At 41.6% G+C, this 19,682-nt stretch overlaps 1 pseudogene; it reads left to right on the top strand.

Annotated features, from left to right (window-relative positions):
* Positions 1-15,549, top strand: part of LOC132229729 (activated RNA polymerase II transcriptional coactivator p15-like) — a 49,689-nt pseudogene extending 34,140 nt beyond the window's left edge.
* Positions 15,550-19,682: the final 4,133 nt, after the last annotated feature.

Below are 19,682 nucleotides of genomic sequence, written 5' to 3'. Positions count from 1 at the left end.
GGCTATTGATCCCTTTGATCATAAATATTTGGTCATAAAAATTTTGGAACATAAAACAAAGTTGAAAGAATATTACAGTGAATACTTGTATACTGCTTCCCAGATCCTTCTATTAATATTTCTATGCTATTTTGTCACATATGAATTTCCAAACGAAGAAAAAATAGTAAGTGCTAATAAGGATATTTTTAGGCTATAATAAATTACCATTTTTTTTATTGTTCTTTCCAAAGTCAGACTTCCACTGGAATCAGAGGTTATATGAATAAAATTTTCTGAAAGGTCTCATATAAAGAAATTAATGGTGCATTTGTGGTATAAATAAACAAAGGAAAACACTATTATAGAAAAATATAATCTATAGACTATAATAATGCTTTCATCTATCAAAAAAATGCCTTTTGTTTTCTGTTATTTTTTGTTTTGTTTTATTTTGTTGCACTGTAAAAGGGTTTATGCTGATTAGGAATACTGGGTTTGTGATTTAAATTACAGTTGGTGGTCTAAATTCCCCCATTCAACTGTTAATTGGATTTCCGGTTTCTAGATTTTTATGAAGGTTATACTGTCAAACATTCTGAGGATTTTTTAAAGTTCTGTACACTTTTTATGGTAATTTAAGTAGGCTACTAAGACTGTGTTTTGAATATGTATTATAAATATGAATAACATGAAAAGATGTGATGAGAAATAATCTCTCTCCTATAAATGAATGCTTTGCTAATGCATATTGCATGTGAGAAGGCTTTAGAAATGAGGCATTTCTGGGAATATGTGAGATGTAATTTGGAACTATGCCTTAGTCCAATTGTTCTAAACTTCGGTGCACATAAGAATTACCTGCAGAGCTTATTAAAATGCAGATCTCATTTGATCCCCCAAATTCTAATCAGTAGGCCAAGGACAGGCTCCAGAACCTGCATTTCTAGCAAAGGATGCAGACAGTGCCAGAGCACACTTGCAGAGAAACTATTGAACACGTGCCAACTCTGTGGCACTCAGGTTTGAGCAGTTATCCATTTAGACAAGATATTCATGGGCTTTTATTGAGCACTTGTTATATGTTACTACTAGTAATATTATGACAGGTTATTTGAACCAATCCTCCTGCCAAGAACAACTAAAATGATGGATAAAATGTGTGTGTCTGTGTGTGTGTGTGTGTGTGTGTGTGTGTGTGTTTATAAAGCACCTTAAAGGCATTTTACCATTAGGTAAGAAATTATCAGCCTGAAATCTAAGTGAAGGTAGGAATCCTGAGAGTTGCTAAGAACCAAAGTTACTTATATTCTGAGGGTGCTTGCTGAAAGAAGAAAAATTGAGGGGCAATTTGCATAGTTTTGGCTATGGACGTTCAAGGTAGGGGGAGTCTAGTGGGAAACCCCCTGCTTCCCGACAGAGTTGGGACTCCAAGGGGCTAGACTCCAGGGTAGGATGACCCAGCAGCAACGCCCCCAACCCTCACTGCTGGAGTAAACAGGGAAATTGCCCTGGTTCTGAGCAGTTGGGCAAGAGAAGAGGGCCCTTGTATGGGAACTTGTAGCCACAAGCTGGCATTTGTGCTGTTTTTCAGCCCAAATTTATATCATCTGAGTGGTGCAAAACTATTCTATCATGCAAGCAAATGGGGGGTGGGGGACCAACCTGGAGGCTCATAGAGTGGGAACTTGCCAAGGGTCTCTAGTCTACGGTAAACAGGGTAGAGGGTACCTGGCATTTGTTCCCCCGCCCTCCCTTCAGTGAGCAAGGTGAAATTCAATTGCTCCAGCCAGAAAGGAAATCAGTGTAACTCACCTGGCTCTCATTTCTTGCTCAATTTCTTGCTCAGTAACCTGCTGATTAAAAATTTACTTCTCATAGAGATATTTTTTACAGGATCAGAATATATTAGTGAGTGAATACGAGAATTTTGATAGTTACATAAATTGGCAGTCTGCTTTACATGCCAGTCTCTTGAGTCCAGTGGTATGAGTCTGTCCCCTGGTCACAACTGGTTTCTGGGTGCTCTGGCAAGAATAGGCTCTCTGTCTGCAGGACTGAAAATCATACCCTGCCTGTGAAATCCTTGGTGACTCATTGCCAGGCTGGTAAGTCTTGTCTGGAGGCCACCAAGTCAGGCCACTAACCCATTCCTTTTGAACAACTGTAGGACATTTTCCCCCAAAGCTAGCACATGCAAAAGAATATTTGCCGGGGTAGAACCCCAGCAGGTCCAGGGGTCCCCAAAGGTGTGGACGGAGTCGGCGAAGAAGGAAGGGCACGGAGACAGCGTTCAGTTGATCAGCAGCCTAGCCAGGATCTCCAGCCAAGTTCTGGTCTCGATCTCCAGAGAGGTTCTGCTTCAGATCTCCAGCCAGGTTCAGTCACCAGGTTCTAGTCAGGTTCTCTTGCCATGTTCTATAGTCAGGTTCAGTCCAGGATCCCTTGCCATGTTCTCCCGCTAGGCTCTGTCTCTAGGCTCTGAGGCCAGTCCCTCTCCAGGATCCTCCGGCATGCTCTCGCCAGCGAAGTTCTTCTGTCTCTAGAGAACGTTCTGTGTAGGTTCTGTGCCTAGGCTCTGTCTCTCTTGGTCCTGTCTTCCAAGCCCTGTGTCCTTAGTTCTGTGTTCTGAGTTCTGTGTGTTTCTGTCTTGTTACAACTGTATTTATACCAGTTGATTCAATCCTATCAATCTCTATTACAAAGGTTAGGGCGTTTCTTATCTCCATTCCAGGGAGAAAAGATTATGTAGTTTAAGCATGATTGTTCGTAGTTAAAGGGATTAATTACCCGCCTGGCACTTAGTTGAGGGGTTTTATTCCCTCCCTAACTTCAGGGGAAAATCCCTACCTGGGGATTCAACCTTTCTCGGAGAGGTGACTTTGGTTAAAACACAGCGCCAAGAAGGTGAGCAAACATATTAAGAACCGTATGCCAAATATGCCAGGTCCCTTGAAACAGCAAGGATGGACCGGCTCCCGGCAAATATTTACTTGTTTTCCACAGAATCTCCATAAACCAAGAGCAATCGGGTATGTTATCTCTAGAAAGAGCACTGTCCTAGGAGTCAGAAGAAGTAGGTTTAAATTCCATCTCTGCTACTCACTTGCTTGGTGGTTATCGGCTGTTTGGACAATTTCATCATCTGTAAAATGAAGTTGATCGTATTTACCTTACAGTATAATTATGGATATTAAATAGAATAAAATACATAAATATGTCTAACATAATGCCTGACATTTAAAAATAAATGTCAATAAATGTTAGTTACCTTCCTTGCTTCCTTCCACTACTTACTCATAATACAGACACATTTTAGATTTTTCCCCCTCCTCCTATCACGCTTGTGTGTGGAAGGGCTGGGATTGGTTTGCTGCTGCTGATAACCACAGTAAGAGGAGAGTAATATAGAAAAATCAGTGCCAGCTTTATCAAGGAAATTTGGCTTTCTAGATTTTTCCCCCCTTGCCCTCCCAAAAAGAAGAAAAGAAACTGCAAAGATTGAGAAATAGTGGCCATAGAAGTACGAGGAAAGGCAGTGGGGGTGTTCCTAGAGGCCAAGGGAAGAAGGCATTTCGAAAGGGTGCGGTCAAAATATTGTAAAGGGTCAAACCAGTTCAAATGTTGTAGAGAAATCAAGTAAAATGTAAAGTGAGACCTTTCCATTTGACTTAGTAACTTGGAGGCGATTGGTGGTCTTAGCAACAGCATTACAGTGGACTTGGGGGGAACCGAGTTTGCAACAGGTTGAGGAGAGAGAGGGAGAGAAAGAAGCAGACCAGAGGAATTTGGACAAATGTTTTCAAGTCTGGCTCTGAAGGGAAGGGAAGAGAAAGAGAAGGAGATCTAGGAGGACATGAGACTGGGAAGGTTCGTTTGCTTGGGAGAGAACTGCAGAAGTTAAAATACTGCATGGAGTGGAGATAACAGAGAGGGGAAAATACAAGGTCAGAAGATGGGGTATAATGGAGAGGGGAGCTCCAGAGAGGCAGAGGAGGCTGGGACCAGGGCTCAGGTGGAAAGGTAAGCCTTAGAAGGAGGGACACCTTATTTCGTTGTAACAGGAAAAGGCAGGGTGCAGACGGTTCACTTTAGATTTGGAGCCAGGAAGGTGAGGGAGCGCTCCTGGCTGGCTTCTGTTTTCTCTGTGAAGTAGGAGCGTAAGTTGTCCTCTGAGCATAAGGAGGGAGGAGGGAGAGGGTTAGATGTTGGAGGGAAATGGACAAGGTCAGAAAAAGAAAGGGCCCTGACCGGTTTGGCTCAGTGGATAGAGCATCGGCCTGCGAACTGAAAGGTCCCAGGTTTGATTCCGGTCAAGAGCACATGCCCGGATTGTGGGCTTGATCCCCAGTAGGGGGCTTGCAGGAGACAGCCAATCAATGATTCTCTCTCATCATTAATGTTTCTATCTCTCTCTCCCTCTCCTTTCCTCTCTGAAATCAATAAAAAATATATACATTTTTTTAGAAAAAGAAAGAGCCCTAGCTGGTTTGGCTCAGTGGATAGAGCATCAGCCTGTGGACTGAAAGGTCCCAGGTTTGATTCCGGCCAAGGGCATGTACTGGTTGCGGGCACATCCCCATTTGAGGTGTGCAGGAGGCAGCTGATCGATGTTTCTCTCTCATCGATGTTTCTAACTCTCTATCCCTCTCCCTTCCTCTCTGTAAAAGATCAATAAAATATATTTAAAAAAAAGAAAGAAAGAAAGAAAAAGAAAGGGTCTGGGGCATGGAGGGGAAACCTGACCAGAGGAACATAGTAAGATTGCAGAGCAGCCCTAACCGGTTTGGGTCAGTGGATAGAGCGTCGGCCTGCGGACTGAATGGTCCCAGATTCAATTCTGGCCAAGGGCATGTACCTTGGTTGCGGGCACATCCCCGGTAGGGGGTGTGCAGGAGGCAGCTGATGGATGTGTCTCTCTCATCAATGTTTCTAACTCTCTATCGCTCTCCCTTCTTCTCTGTAAAAAAAAAATCAATAAAATATATATTAAAAAAAAAAAAAAAAAAAGCTTGCAGAGCAGAGCCGTGAGCCCAGCTGAAACGGATCACTCTGAATTTATACTGGGACCAAGATGTAAGGCTCTGTGGCTTTCTTCAGGCACTGGGGAGGGAATAGCTGAGTTTTCCCATTCATGTTGCACAAGGGTGTGCTAGTAAGTACTTCAAAACTGCTTTAGAGGGTGCAATGGGAGTAACCTTGATTTGTAGCAATGGTATAAGTACTCCCAGGACAGACTTCAAGCTACCCTTGTGATGCCCTGAACTCAGCCTTGGGAAGAGATGCCCAGTAACACACAATGCTCCAGCCATACAGACATACTAGACATAAAGAATCTTCAGCACATAGAAAATAGTAAAATGGAGTGACATAATTAATAGTGGTGAGTATTTATTACTTACTACCATTGTTTTTATAGAATTTTCTTAATGATAAGTTTATATGCTTTAATATTTAATAATAACTATTTTAATACCTAGTACGCAAAATTCCTGAAAATTGTACAATCAGCTCTCTCGAGACAGCCCGAGCAGCTCCAGCATACCACTGGTGGTAGGGAACCAGGTTGAAATAGCCTATACTCAGGGGTTGGGTAGGATTGGGGGGAAGGGAGCTGAGACCTGAATGACAGGGTTGCTTTTTCTGGTGGGCTCCGCTGGGCCTGGCAGAGGAAGCCTGAGTTCACTAGGAATGAGGACTGGAAATGATTGAAAAAGCTTGGCTCTGGGGGAAAGGATGGGGTGTTAGGTGGAACATGAATCAAGGGTCAAACTATTCAATCTTGGAGCAGTTACCATGTTTGTATCTATTCTTCTCACTCAGTGAGAAGAAACACTGAGTTTCTTCTCATCCTATATAATAAAAGGCTAATATGCAACTCAACCAAATGGCAGAATGACCAATTGCTATGATGCACACTGACCACCAGGGGGCAGACCCTCAACGCAGGAGCTGCCCCCTGGTGGTGAGCACCACTTAGCCAGAAGCCGCTCATAGCTGGCGAGCGCAGCAGCGGTGGCAGGAGACTCTCCCACCTCTGCAGCAGTGCTAAGGCCGTCTGACTGATGGCTTAGGCCTGCTTCCCATGGGCTCCAGGACTGCAAGAGGGCACAGGCTGGGCTGAGGGACCGCCCCCCCCCCCCCAGTGCATGATTTTCGTGCACCAGGCCTCTAGTTGCACTATAAGTATTCTTTACAAGTCTGATGGTGGAGATTGCCATCAACTGGGAGAAGGGTGCTGCAGGAGGAGAGCCGGGAGAGTGGCTGCATGCAAGTCCAGCGCAGGAAACCTGGGCTCCCTGGGTAATGTCAGAAGGAAGTCACCTCTATAGAGGCAAGCCAAGCTGGGAGTCCTGCAGTTCGAAGTTTTCCTGAGCTGTGTTTTGTTATAGGTTGGCAGGGAGATAAACTGGGGGATGGAAGCTCTTTTGTTTCTAAAATTACACTATAGTAATGAATGCCCTGCACCTAAGTTTCTTCTTTCAAGTAGCTTACTAATTAAACTAGATTTTAAAAATTTTCTTTCTTCTTGAAGGTCTTTGTATAAGGTGTAAGAATAATTCTGTTTCAATTATGTTCAGTGCATGCTTCTGTTATTGGAAAGTCACTTCCTATAAGAGAGCTAACACATTGATGGCATCAGTTTGGCTTTTATAATGCTGACTGAGTGTAATTCAGAATCATGTTTGATGTGAGATACCTCAACAGGCAGCATTTTCACTCTTTTCAGAGAACATTTTTTTACATATATTTTTATTGATTTCAGAGAGGAAGGGAGAGGGAGAGAGAGATAGGAACATCAATGATGAGAGAGAATCATTCATTGATCGGCTGCCTCCTGCATGTCCCACACTGGGGATTGAACCCACAACCTGGGCATGTGCCCTGATAGGGAATCGAACCATGACCTCCTGGTTCATAGGCTGATGCTCAACCACTGAGCCACACTGGCTGGGCATCAGAGAACACATTTTAAAGAGTAGTTGTATTGTCAACATCTCCCTGCTTGTAAATATCCTGCCTGTTCGAGCTACAGTTGCAATTATAAAGGCATTTAGAGATTTTATTCTATTTGATCAGGTTTTATAAATAGTAACAAGGAAAATCTAGGGAGAAAATAAGCAAATTTATTAACAATAAGAAAAAAGGCATATGTTAGTGTAGCAGTTTCCAGAGCAGTTAAATTATGGGGAGAGGTGAGACGTTGGGGATGGGGGCAAGGCAAACATATAGTTGGCAAAACAGGACATTAAGAAAAAATTACCAGTTGCTGTCATCACCATTTCACAAAAGAAAGATCTTTTAATATTAAATAAATAGTAAGGAAAGAGTCTTTGAATACTAGTAAAAGCTAATCTTTTAAAAAATAGTTTATGAGAAAACTTAGTACATTGATTTTTATTTTCCCCATTTAGGGCTTAACAGTGAAAGTATTTTCATGAACCGTTGTAGGACATGGATATTTGAGCTTTTAAAAATTCACCATTTCTTTTGTCTACCTTTTTGATAAATCCTTAAAATTCTGCTATGGAAGGAAAGAAAGTAAGAAAAAATAAAAATAAAAGCAACAGTGTGATGTTTAGAGTTTTAAAAGTCAGTTTTCTTTGAAAAGCAAAAAGTGCTACAGGTGATTCCCATGGATCTGCTAGGAAGAAGAAAGATGTGATTGGGAGCAGGCATGATTATGTGGCCTGGAGTCTGGCACAATAGGGCATGGCTTTCAGAACTGGGCCAGGACTAAACAATGAAACATCTGAAAAAGAAAGAAAGAAATCTACCTCATTTACAATAGCATTAAAAACAATAAAATACTTAGGAATAAATTTAACCAAGGAAGTGAAAGACCTATAGTGAAAGGACAGAGCAGGACTGATGGAAGCCGCAGGGTGTATAAGTTACTCAGCTTGCCCTTATCTCGGCCAATGGTAAAGCGGGGGAAACTAGCCCAAGGCCAAAAGTATGCTGGCCACCCCCCCGTCTTTGTGTAACCAGACCCTAGCTGCACCCTGCCCCAACCCCTGACCCCAAGCCCTATAAATTCTTTGTTCTCTTGGGATTCGGGGCTCTCTCTTGCACCCAGTAATGGAGGCAAGGGGGGGACCAAGCGAGCTTGTATAAGAGATCCTCTGCTTTTGCATCGGACTGGCTCCCTGGCGTGGTTTCTTGGGGATCTTGAATTCTGGGCATAACATTTTGGGGGCTCGCCGGGATCCCCAACACCATCAAGGGGACCCCCAGTCCGGAGGGCCTGACTGACCGCGGTAGGTCTTGTTTGTGTCGTGTGTTTTGTTTTGTATCTATCCGGTGTGAGCTCACTTCTGAAATCTGTAAATGCCTGTAAATGCCTGTAATAATGATCTGAGTGGATGCACGGGATCAACAGGCGGGAGGAGCTGGGAGACGCCCCGATCCTCCATCTGAAGGGGTATAGCTTTGCTTCTGTGGAGTCAGAAGGTCTGTAGGAACCCCCTTAATCTGAGACAGGCAGGAGGAGTCAGGGGGCGCCCCGATCCTCCATCTGAAGAGGGGAAATTTTGCTTCCGCGGAGTCGGAAGGTCTGTAGGAACCCCTCAATCTGAGAAAAGGCGGGTCGCTCCTGCTGGTTGGCGTGCAGCCAACGTCTGGCTTTCGGTTTGTTTTGTGTTTTGTTTTTTTTTTGCTTCCATGGAGTTGGAAGGCTGTATTTCTTTGGGCCCTTTAGTTGTTTGTGTTTCCGTTTTATTTTGTGGACTTGCTGGATTAATAATTTCAAGGAGATTGGGGGAGGCTTTAGAGCTCCCTCAGGAATGGGGAAGTTGTTAGGAATTGAATGGATTGTTTAAACTCTGAATGAATGTCTGGTGAAAGTGTATGAATGTGGAGGGAGGGGGACTGCTCTCCCCCCTCCTTTGTGTGGCGGTCGGGCGGCCGCCTGAGTGAGGGTCTGTGGAAACAGGTCACTCCCTCCCCAAGTATTCTAAAATTAAAATCCTTCTTGTAATTGAAAAGCATTTACAAATTTATAAATGCATCCGGGATTTCTGTGCACATGTAAAGGGAAAAGGCCAGTTTAAAAACGAGTGCGCATAGTTTTGAGCTGGACTTGACTTTTTGCTGTGTACAGAATAAAAACCCGAGACTGTTTTGGTCTTAAAAATGGTGAAGATGAACCTGAGAAAGAAATGCAGACAGGTTTCCCAAGGCGATTTAAAGTAGCTCTTTTGAAATTTCCTGCCCTGAGGCAAGTACCACCAGGAAGTTGATAGTCAAGTTTACATGTGAATAGCTATGGTTTTGTTTCTTGACTTCCCTAACAGGAAAATTGTGACCATTTTAGCAGCTATGCCAGGCTTATTGGCTGGAAACTTAAAACTTTTAAGTGCAAATCATCTAAAAGCATTGAAATTTATAATATTGAAATGTTGATCTAAATATGCCTAAGTTAATCTGTTAATTGAAAATGCCTTTGCTTATTAATCTGATTGAGAAGAGAGGATTGATTTTGTGACCTCAACTGAAGATTTTTAATACAAAAACCAGTTTAAACTTAATTGATATTAAGATAATTATAAAAGGTATAAACAGCTAATGAGATTTCTGTTTGTCTACAATATAATGTTGGCCATCTACCTTTTAGGGGTTTTGGTTTGCTCTGTCAGAGAACAGTGGATAGCCACAATGTTGAGCTGTGTGACCTGGCAGCCGCCATGTCAGCCACATGGCGTGCTGCACCCCTGGGGGCCGCCATCTTGGAACAACAAAGGCCCCGCCCTCTGACTTAGCCAATCACAAAAGGAGTGTCTGCTTACTAAGGGAGGATAGAATTTCAGAGGTGGAGTTTTAAGGCGGAGTTTTACTGCGGAAATGCGGATGGGGCAAAAAGTGTGCTAGCCTCGCGGATTTATTTAATACTTAATAAATTAGCAATCACGGTCTTAATATAATTTCAGTGGTATGATAGCAGTAGAACCACAGTTATACATAATATCATAAACAAATTAAGAGTAATTGATTCCATGGTCAAGACTAAATCCTATTATGTTGAGAACTGTTTTTAAGTGTTGAAAATGTTTTCCTAAGTTTTACCTAGGTTACCCAAGAAAGATTTTTCTTTTTTCTGTGTCTCTTAAAATGTATTGCTAATCACCTAAGAATTAAGGCTAAGAGTTCTAGCTACCTGAAAAGCATGGCCTTGATATAATAAAAGGAAAAAAAGAAATATTAAATGAATGGTATACCAGTGAGCTGGGACTGGTCACTAATGGTGGATGTGAGAAAGGGAGCCCTCCCCATCTGTTCCTGTCTGCTCAAGATCCCAAGACTGTAAAAGTATTTGTTCACTGAAAGGATGTAAGTATAAATGTTTATTTGATGTTTGTATGTCTACTTGGGTATAATTATTTGTTCATGTAAGTGTGGAAGTATATTCTGTGCTAGGTTGGGATTTTGGAATTCTGGGGTAGATTTAAAAGGTATTTGTGGCTTTTCTAGTCTGATTGGGACATTTAAGGGTGGGGCTCACAGTTCCTCAGGGCAGAGATTCCATGGGCCCTTCCCCCTGCCTGTGCTGAATTAAATAATACAGGCCAGTGTCATTTAGCTTGCTGGTTAAAGGAAGACAATGGGCCTTAGAATCTGTAAAGGTGGGCAGGAATGAAGCTGGTCAAATGTACTGAAAGGGTTTGGTACCTGTTGCTGCTAGCAAAGGAGGGGCTGGTACCCCTTCTAGCGCACTCCCTTGAAAGAGGCCTGGTTGCTGCTCTGCCACAAAGGGAACTGGTAGAAAGGCAAGAAAGCAGAGCGCTGTAACTGATAAACAGGGTTACCTAGAAGCCATCAGGACTTTGAAGTTCTCCAAGAGAGGAGGAATCTGACTCAGAGACTGGTGAGGACTGGGTGGCTTTTCTTTATCTCTTTCCTTGAGAGGGCTCCAGAGGGCGCACGAGGACATTTGGCCACGCCTCCGCGCCATCTATGAGACCAGCCCAACCCCAACTCCTCATCAGCACAGACCAGGAGATTGGGTCTACATCAGAAGGCACCGCCGGGAGACCCTAGAGGCACGTTGGAAGGGTCCCTACATTGTGGGGCTGACGACCCCCACCGCACTCAAGGTAGACGGCTTCACAACCTGGGCCCATCCAGAAAGACTTCATCACCAAATGGAGCAACGATCGATCGAGATCAACGCAACCTGCTCAAGCTCAAGCTACGGAGTGCTTGACCTGCCTGATGCCGGTAACATGACTCGCGATTGCTCCTGTCACCAGGAGCCCCCACAATACTGTGTAATACACTTAGATAATGCCTGAAAGCTAAAATGATTTCTTTCCCTTCCACCAGACCATTTGTTAAGCTTATAAGAATAGTTCAATTGATAGTTCTGTATGCCCAGTACGGGCCTCTAGCAATGGTGGAATAGAAATGCAGTCCGTCTCATGATTGAGCCGGGAGTTCCAAGACAAGGGGGGAATGAAAGGACAGAGCAGGACTGATGGAAGCCGCAGGGTGTATAAGTTACTCAGCTTGCCCTTATCTCGGCCAATGGGAAAGCGGGGGAAACTAGCCCAAGGCCAAAAGTATGCTGGCCACCCCCCCCCCCCGTCTTTGTGTAACCAGACCCTAGCTGCACCCTGCCCCAACCCCTGACCCCAAGCCCTATAAATTCTGTGTTCTCTTGGGATTCGGGGCTCTCTCTTGCACCCAGTAATGGAGGCAAGGGGGGGACCAAGCGAGCTTGTATAAGAGATCCTCTGCTTTTGCATTGGACTGGCTCCCTGGCGTGGTTTCTTGGGGATCTTGAATTCTGGGCATAACATATAGAATGAAAATTATGGAAAGAAATTGATGAAAAACTTTGGTGAAAAAAATTGCAGAAGACACAAACAAGTGGAAATATATCCTATGTTCATGGATCGAAACTACTTATGTTGTTAACATGTCCATACTATCCAAAGCTATCTATAGGTTTAAAACAATCCCTACCCAAATTCCAGTGGTATTTTTCACATAAATAGAGAAAACAATCCTAAAATGTGTATGGAACTACAAAAGACCGTGAACAGCCAAGGTCATATTGAGAAAGACAGGGTATCACACTTCCTGATTGCAAACTACAGGGAGGGGCAAAAGTAGGTTTACAGTTGTGAATATGCAAAACACAGTTTATTCTTCTATTACTTTTAAGAATTGCATTATGTCCCATATGAACAACTTTTGCCCCCACCCTGTATACTACAAAGCTACAGTGATTGAAAGGTTAAAGTCGGTGGTATGAGGGCAGGCTAAATAGCCACCTTAGGTGATTACAGAAAATTGAATTTATTTAAGAAAAAGGGGATGGGCAGGGGTGGGGGGCATCCAAAGGGAAGAGCTACACAGCACCTAGCCAAGGGGTTTTGATTGGGTCGATGATGGCAGCACCTAGAAGCTGGACTCTCATCCATATATACGCAGACACTGACAAGAAACGTTTGTCCGTGGGTTTTAGGGGCTTGGTTGGTGGGTTTAGAATGTGAATGTGGGATCAGGTGCTTCTGAGCAGTTTTAGATTCCTTATAGGGTTTGCTTCCTAGTGTTGGGCATTTCCTGTCTGACAAGTTTTCCTGGTATTCCTTCTCCTGGGGTGGGAACCTTGGACAAGTCTTCCTAGTCTTTGTTCTCCTGTGGCGGGGAAGCTTACAAAATGACCCTTTAAGGATTATATTGCTTTGTAAATCCTACCAGTGATTAAAACAGTATTGTGCTGGTATAAAAATAGATACATAGACCAATAGAACAGAATAGAGAACCCAGAAATAAATTCCTGCATATATGGTCAACTGATATTTGACAAGGGAGCTAAGAATATTTAATGGATAAGGAATAGTTTCTTCAATAAACAGTGTTGGGAAAAGTGGATCATCACATGCGGTAAAATAAAATTGGACCTTTGTTTAACACCACGAAAATTAATTCAAAATGAATTAGACTTAAACATAATTAAGAAGTACAAATTGATAGTTATAAAATAGTCATGGGGATGTAGGAAAATACAGCATAGTAAATATTGTCAATAATATTGTAATAATAATGTATGGTGCCAGGTGGGTACTTGAAAAATTGGGGGGATGACTTTGTAAAGTATATAATTGTCCGACCACTGTGCTGTACACCTAAAACTAACACAGAGTAGTATTAAATGTAAACTGTAATTGAAAAATAAAATTAAAAAATAAAAGAAAATAAGGGATAACAAGTGTTGGTGAGAATGTGGAGAAAAGGGAACTCTTATGCACTATTAGCAGGAATGTAATTTGGTTCAGTCATGATGGAAAAGTGTATGCAGGTTCCTCAAAAAATTAAAAATACTTAACATCGTGATATGTTCCTAGTATCTTTTGGAGACCCATGCTGGGCCTGCTCCAGTGTGTAAGTGTTTTCACATATATAATGGTGATGAATATTCTGTTTGTTCTAGAGAATGTGTACCTCAGAGATGAGATACAATTATAGGAAATGGATGGCCCAAGAAAATAAATTACATATGATATATGTTTTTTAAAAATGAGGGTTGCTGCTTAGGTTTATGCTATCTTGTAATAATTTCCCCCAAGAAACTCATTAAGCCTGAGTGTCAAATTACTGGGCAGCAGCCCTGTATTTCACCAACAATTGACCTAGCGTCCTGAAAGGCCATTAACATGGAAAGAATAACCTAATCTCTTCTGTAAAATCAGCATGGGATTCTCATTTACACTTATCAACAAACATTATTTCTATCGCAATTAACTAATCACTATTATAATGTTAAGGCAATTATATTAGACATTGTTTCCGAGAGATTGAGTTACATCAAACGATTCCCATGTTGGCTTAGAGTTCCAGGCCAGGTATTTTCCAAAGGCCATGTGCTATGAATATTGGTGCTACATCTGGGTTTCTGTGGGCCAGAAGGGGTTCTCATAATCAGAGCAGGCATTAAGCATGAGCTACACTATAATGGACAATAGTAAACTATTTTGGAACCATCGATGAAGAAAGGTTAAAGAGGTTAATACCAGTGTTGGGAAAGGAAGAAACTCAACTACCAGCGGTGAAACCTTAAAAAACTTGTTTCTAGAACAAGTGGTAAAGTATAAATGAATGAACAAATGGACATATGTAACAGTCAGCAATGTGTCCAGAATGCTTTTTAAAAGCACACGCTTTCCAAGCTTAGTAGCTGAATACCTTCACCGGCATCATATCACATGTACACATACAAACCCAAATTTTAAAAAATGATTTGTTTTTCTCAGTAGGCACAATTCGATATATTTGAAAATAACAATTTTGCAACTTGATAGGAGCAGAGAGAAGCTAGCTCGGCTTGTCTAAGAAAAGGGCAATGAAGACCTGCATCCCACCTTTCTCTTTTTGAGTCATTTGTTGCTTTAACCATTTCACGCCAGATGTCTCAGCGGGTGTTCTAGACTCTCTTTGGGTATTGCTGCCCTGAGGTCTGGCGCGATGTAATCCTTTCCCAGAAAGGAAAGAAATTCCATTATTTCAGTGCTTGATATGAGCTAGCTTGTTAGCCATATGCTGTCTAATTCAATCCTCCTCCTGCAGCTTTATTGGTAAGGAGATATTGGTAGGGAGACATTGGTAGGGAGTTTTGCCAATGAAGAAATTGAGGCCCAGAGAACTAAAAAGATTTGCCTAAGTTTCATGGTTCATTTTCACAGAGAACTCAGGCTCCTCAAGCTGCCTTCTAGCTGCCTCTCCTGGCACAAAACCCATTCTGTAAGGAACATCTGTAAACGTGATTCCCCTGACGGCCAGGAGACCAAGCCCAAATTTGCAGGAAATGGTTGCTGTTTAGAGGGGATGCAACACAAAAGGCCAACCCAAACAAACAGCGTATTTTGACTTTCAAGGAAGATTTTGATTTAAATCTAGCAGACATGTACCGAGTACTTTCTCTGATCAGACCGCATGTTAAATGCTTTCACACATCTCTACTGTCACAACAAGTGGTTTTATTGAGATGCACTAAGGTAATAGAAGTTTCATATTTTTAAAAAGTGGATTGTACCCTATGGTTCAAAACTTTCAGAGTTTTGTCTGTATCTCCTCTTCTTGAGAAGCAAGCTCATTTGGGTCAGTAGCCAATGAGCGAGCGAGCACAGGGCTGCTCAGGGGCAGGGGCAAAGCAATACCTACATCAAAGAAATTTGTTTCTTCAAGCTCTTCTGACAGTGAAGTTGACAAAAAGTTAAAGAGGAAAACAAGTTAGTTCAGAAAAACCTGTAAAGAAGCAAAAGACTGGTACAACGTCAAGGCCCTGCCAACAGCAGAAACGATAACATGCTTCAGGCTGGGGAAACGAGGTACGTCAGCGTTCGGGACTTTAAAGGAAAAGTCCTCATTGATATTAGAGAATACCGGATGAATCCAGAAGGTGCATTGACACCTGGAAGGAAAGGTATTTCTTTAAATCCCAAGCAATGGAGCCAGCAGAAGGAACAGATTTCTGACTTTGATGAAGCAAGCAAGAAAACTGTAAAATCAGAGCCATATAGAACCTGTACTGTTCTAGTTGCTTTAATTTGTCTTTTTGTTTTCTAAACGCTGTTTTCCAAGCTATTGTACTAGTATATTTGGATGGCAGAACAATCTGTAAGAATACTGTTTAAAAAATGTGGATGATGAAAATGTGCTCAATGAAGCTGATTGTCAACTTTACTAAGGAGGATTGCTTTGTGGTCTAAATGGGGATGGCCATCTTCTCACATGACTGCTTCCCTGGCCCCAGTGATGGGTCGAAGAGATTGGCACACGGTCCAAGTTAGAACGTCGCAACTCCTTTCAGATTCCTCAAAGCGTAGCTCCAGAGATTCACACCCACGTTCTCCTTCCTGGTTGTGGCCCTCTGAGGGTGCGAGCCTGGAGCCACCAGTGCCTCCCTTGAAGAGACAGACTATCCTGGGGGTGCCAGAGCCTCTGGGCTCAGTCTTCCCTCAGACCAGCTGTGGTATGCCCTTCTCATGATTTAGCTATGTGAGACAATCGATTAATTTGTTTTCTTAGGCAAAAAATGGGGTTGTTTCATGCTACCAAAGAGTTCTAGACTGAATATATCAATGAAATATTTTTTGTTTGTATACTTACCTGAATGAATGTATGAGGTGATAGAAAGCATGCTGAACTTGAAATAATATTAGAACTTTGAATATTATGAAGTATTAAGTACCTATTATGGACATATGGTGCTGGGATAGAGTGTGACAGGGAATTGGCCCAGGACCAAGTGGCTCACTCAGCCTAGCGCAGGGATTAGTTGGCTTGCTGCTGGGACCCAGATAAATCAGAATTATCTTCACAGTCAAGTTAAGTTGATCTACTTCATCCAACCCATTCCCCATTGAGTTGTGGGGACCCTTCGTTTGTTAACTCTAGGCCTATAGACATGGCAGAGACATTGCTGTGTTTCTAGGCACTGAGCTAGCCCTGAGCACACGCATGGTGAGTGTCAGTCCTTGAACGTTCTAACAGCCTGCAGTACAGATACAATTGCTTATAGGAAATGCTAAACCACTGGACCACTGGGGCAGAGATAAAGAGTAGGGGCATCTAAAGCCCCACAGAACTAGGTTTTAACTCTGGTTGTTTACAGATTGTGAATTCTCTGAGTGCTAGGTTTTTCTATCAAGTGAGTATAATAACACCTTCACCTTTAATGCTTTTTATAAGAATTAGTTAAATTAAATATGGAAAGGATATGGTATAATGCCTGCACATAGTTGGCACTTGATATGGAGTCATTGTGTTGATAATGATAACGGTAGGTGATGATAATGATGGTAATATTTTGACTAAATTGTTCTCCTTCTTTTTAATAGAAAAACACAGCATGGGAAGTGGTTCTTTCTCCTCAGGTCCATGTGATGAGTTACTAAGAAAGAAGGATTCAAATAACTGGCTCACTTAGGGAATGTGTGTGTTCTTATGAGCTGAAGTGCTCAAACGGATGGAAGTGCTTAGCTTCATGTAAGAAGTGTGAATCGCTATTATTTGCTTTTGGTTTATTTCAATAGTTCAGTGTGCAAAATAAATTTAATAGAAGTATACTTTTAAAATACCTTGGATTCTGATGAGGAGTGGTACTTTCTCTTATACTGGAAGCATACTTCTAAATTGTTTCTTGTTGGTTCTGATTTTTTTTTCAAAATTTAATAGTTTTCTTCACATTTTTCAAAGGTAAGGCACTTTTTCCTATACTAGTGAAAAGAAAATGAAACTATCGCATTTCCCCACAGAGACATCTTGAGGAAAAGCAGATCCCGGAGAGGATATTATTAACTGCCTGCTTCTTATAATTGAGGCCTCTTCTCAGACGACTCTGCTGTTTAATCTCAGCTCTCACCAATAACCCTTTTCTTTTTTTGATCAAGTGTTTAATTTCCTTGAAAGATTTTCTCAGATTTCAACTATTACTGAGAGGATTTTCATCTTACCCTAACCCTTTAATGGCTAAATCTTGCATAGCCATTGTTTCAAAAAAAAAAAAAAAAAAAAAAAAGAAAAGAAAAGAAAGAAAGAAAGAAAGGGGAACAAAAGGGAGGTGGGGGGTATTTCTGTTCATCTAAGTAAATAATTCAAGGATTAGATCTTCTTTCGTTGCCTATTCCTGCTGAAATGAGGAATTATTTGGATATTTCTTCTGCTAAATGACTATCTTGTAAAAATCAGGTACAATTAAGCATTTACAAAAACCAATCTCAAGATAACTTTTAATTATCTACAGCACTATAGACTAAAGCATAGATTACTGAAAACAGATAAAACCCCAAACCTGATTTTGGCCATTCTTTTACTTTCTTCCAAGTAAAATGTATTTGTTTAACCTTCAGTTCAGTTTTTCTCACAATCTTTAAAAACCCTCTAATTTTAGGAAAACATGAAATATTCATAAGGAGTTAACAGGAAAAGAAGAAAGAGGTGTCCAGGATGACACAAAAGTCTAAGGGTAAAAATCATTACCATTCATATTTAAGTATTCAGGAATATGATTCTTTAAAAAAACATATACAATACCAGTAACAAATCAGTCCAGTGTGGCTTTTCCCAGATTTGTTCACAGACTTCAGTAAGACTTCAACCTATCTCAGTCCTAACTATAAACTTTAGCTGGCTTCCAAGTCTTGGTTAGGTCTTGTGTACTAAAGAATTTGGTTTCATTTGCCTGGCTGGCGCAGCTCAGTGGTTGAGCATAGACCTATGAACCAGGAAGTTACAGTTCGATTTCTGGTCAGGGCTCATGCCTGGGTTGCAGGCTTAGTTCCCAGTGGGGAGGGGGACATGCAGGAGGCAGCCAATCGATGACTCTCTCTCATCATTGATGTTTCTCTCCTTCTTCCTTCCTCTCTGAAATCAATAAAAATATATTTAAACAAAAAAGAATTTGGCTTCATTCAAAGAGAAGGCCTGGCCTTTGCCCTCAGCTTCTAGGACACACTTTTTCATAAGAGTATCTTTGTTTAGGGCAGGGGCTGGCCACACCAGATTATAGGGTAAGGCTGACCACATCTAACAATCATAGGGTAGGATCTGGCCGCACAACAAAGACTAACCATGTGACTTAGGGTCAGGGCTTTGGATCATGTAATATTATTGGAGACTGAGTTCACCCATGGGGCAATCAAGTAAACAACCAATCAGCCATGCCTATGTAATAAAGTCCCAATGAAAACTCTGGACACCAAAGCTCAAGTGAGTTTCCCTGGCTGGTGGTGCATACTCCACGTTCATTGTCATACACTGATTCTGTGAGAGTAGCACTTCCTGGCTCCACAGAGAAAAGACAATGGCAGCTTCACATTTGAAGCCCTGTCAGACTCTGCCTTATGTGTCTTTTCTTTTGGTTGATTTTTATCCATATCCTTTTCCTGCAATTAAACTGTAACTGGGAGAATAATCGCTTTCTGTGGCTGCTGAGTCACTCTAAGGCAGTGGTTCTCAACCTGTGGGTCGCGACCCCTTTGGGGGTTGAATGACCCTTTCACAGGGGTCGCCTAAGACCATCGGAAAACACATATATAATTACATATTGTTTTTGTGATTAATCACTATGCTTTAATTATGTTCAATTTGTAACAATGAAATTGGGGGTTACCACAGCATGAGGAACTGTATTAAAGGGTCGCGGCATTAGGAAGTTTAGACCACTGCTAAGGAATTGTAGAACTTGAGGGTGATTTGGGAAGCCTCCAACTTGAAGTTGATAATCTCAGTCTTAAGGACTATGCCCTCAAATTTTGAAGTTTGTCTAACTGGTGGTGCTCCTCTTTAATTCTCCCACAGCATTCTGTCACTATGTCTATGAGGTGATCTAATACATTGTTCTTTTTGTTGTTGTTTTTTTTAAATTTTAATTAGGTAATGACAAAAAATTTTCTCAGATAGTAGAAAATGTTTTAAAGTGTGTAGTTGTTTTATTAGCAGTAGTAGTATAATAATAATGGGTATGATTCCCATATCTTGTGACTTAACCAATTTATTAGTTCTAGTAGTTTGTTGTAGAGTCTTTGGGATTTTCTACATTCAATATTGTGCCATCTGTGAATGAAGACGATCTTACCTATTTCTTTCCAATCTGAACAAATTTATTTATTTGCTTTACAGAAGGATTAAGAGGAGACATTCTTGTCTTGTTCCTGATCTTGGGGGGAAAGTATTTCATCTTTCACCATTATATATAA

This window comes from Myotis daubentonii, chromosome 3, assembly GCF_963259705.1.
Source record: "Myotis daubentonii chromosome 3, mMyoDau2.1, whole genome shotgun sequence".
Lineage (NCBI taxonomy): Eukaryota > Metazoa > Chordata > Mammalia > Chiroptera > Vespertilionidae > Myotis > Myotis daubentonii.
This window is presented reverse-complemented; position numbering and strand designations above follow the sequence as displayed.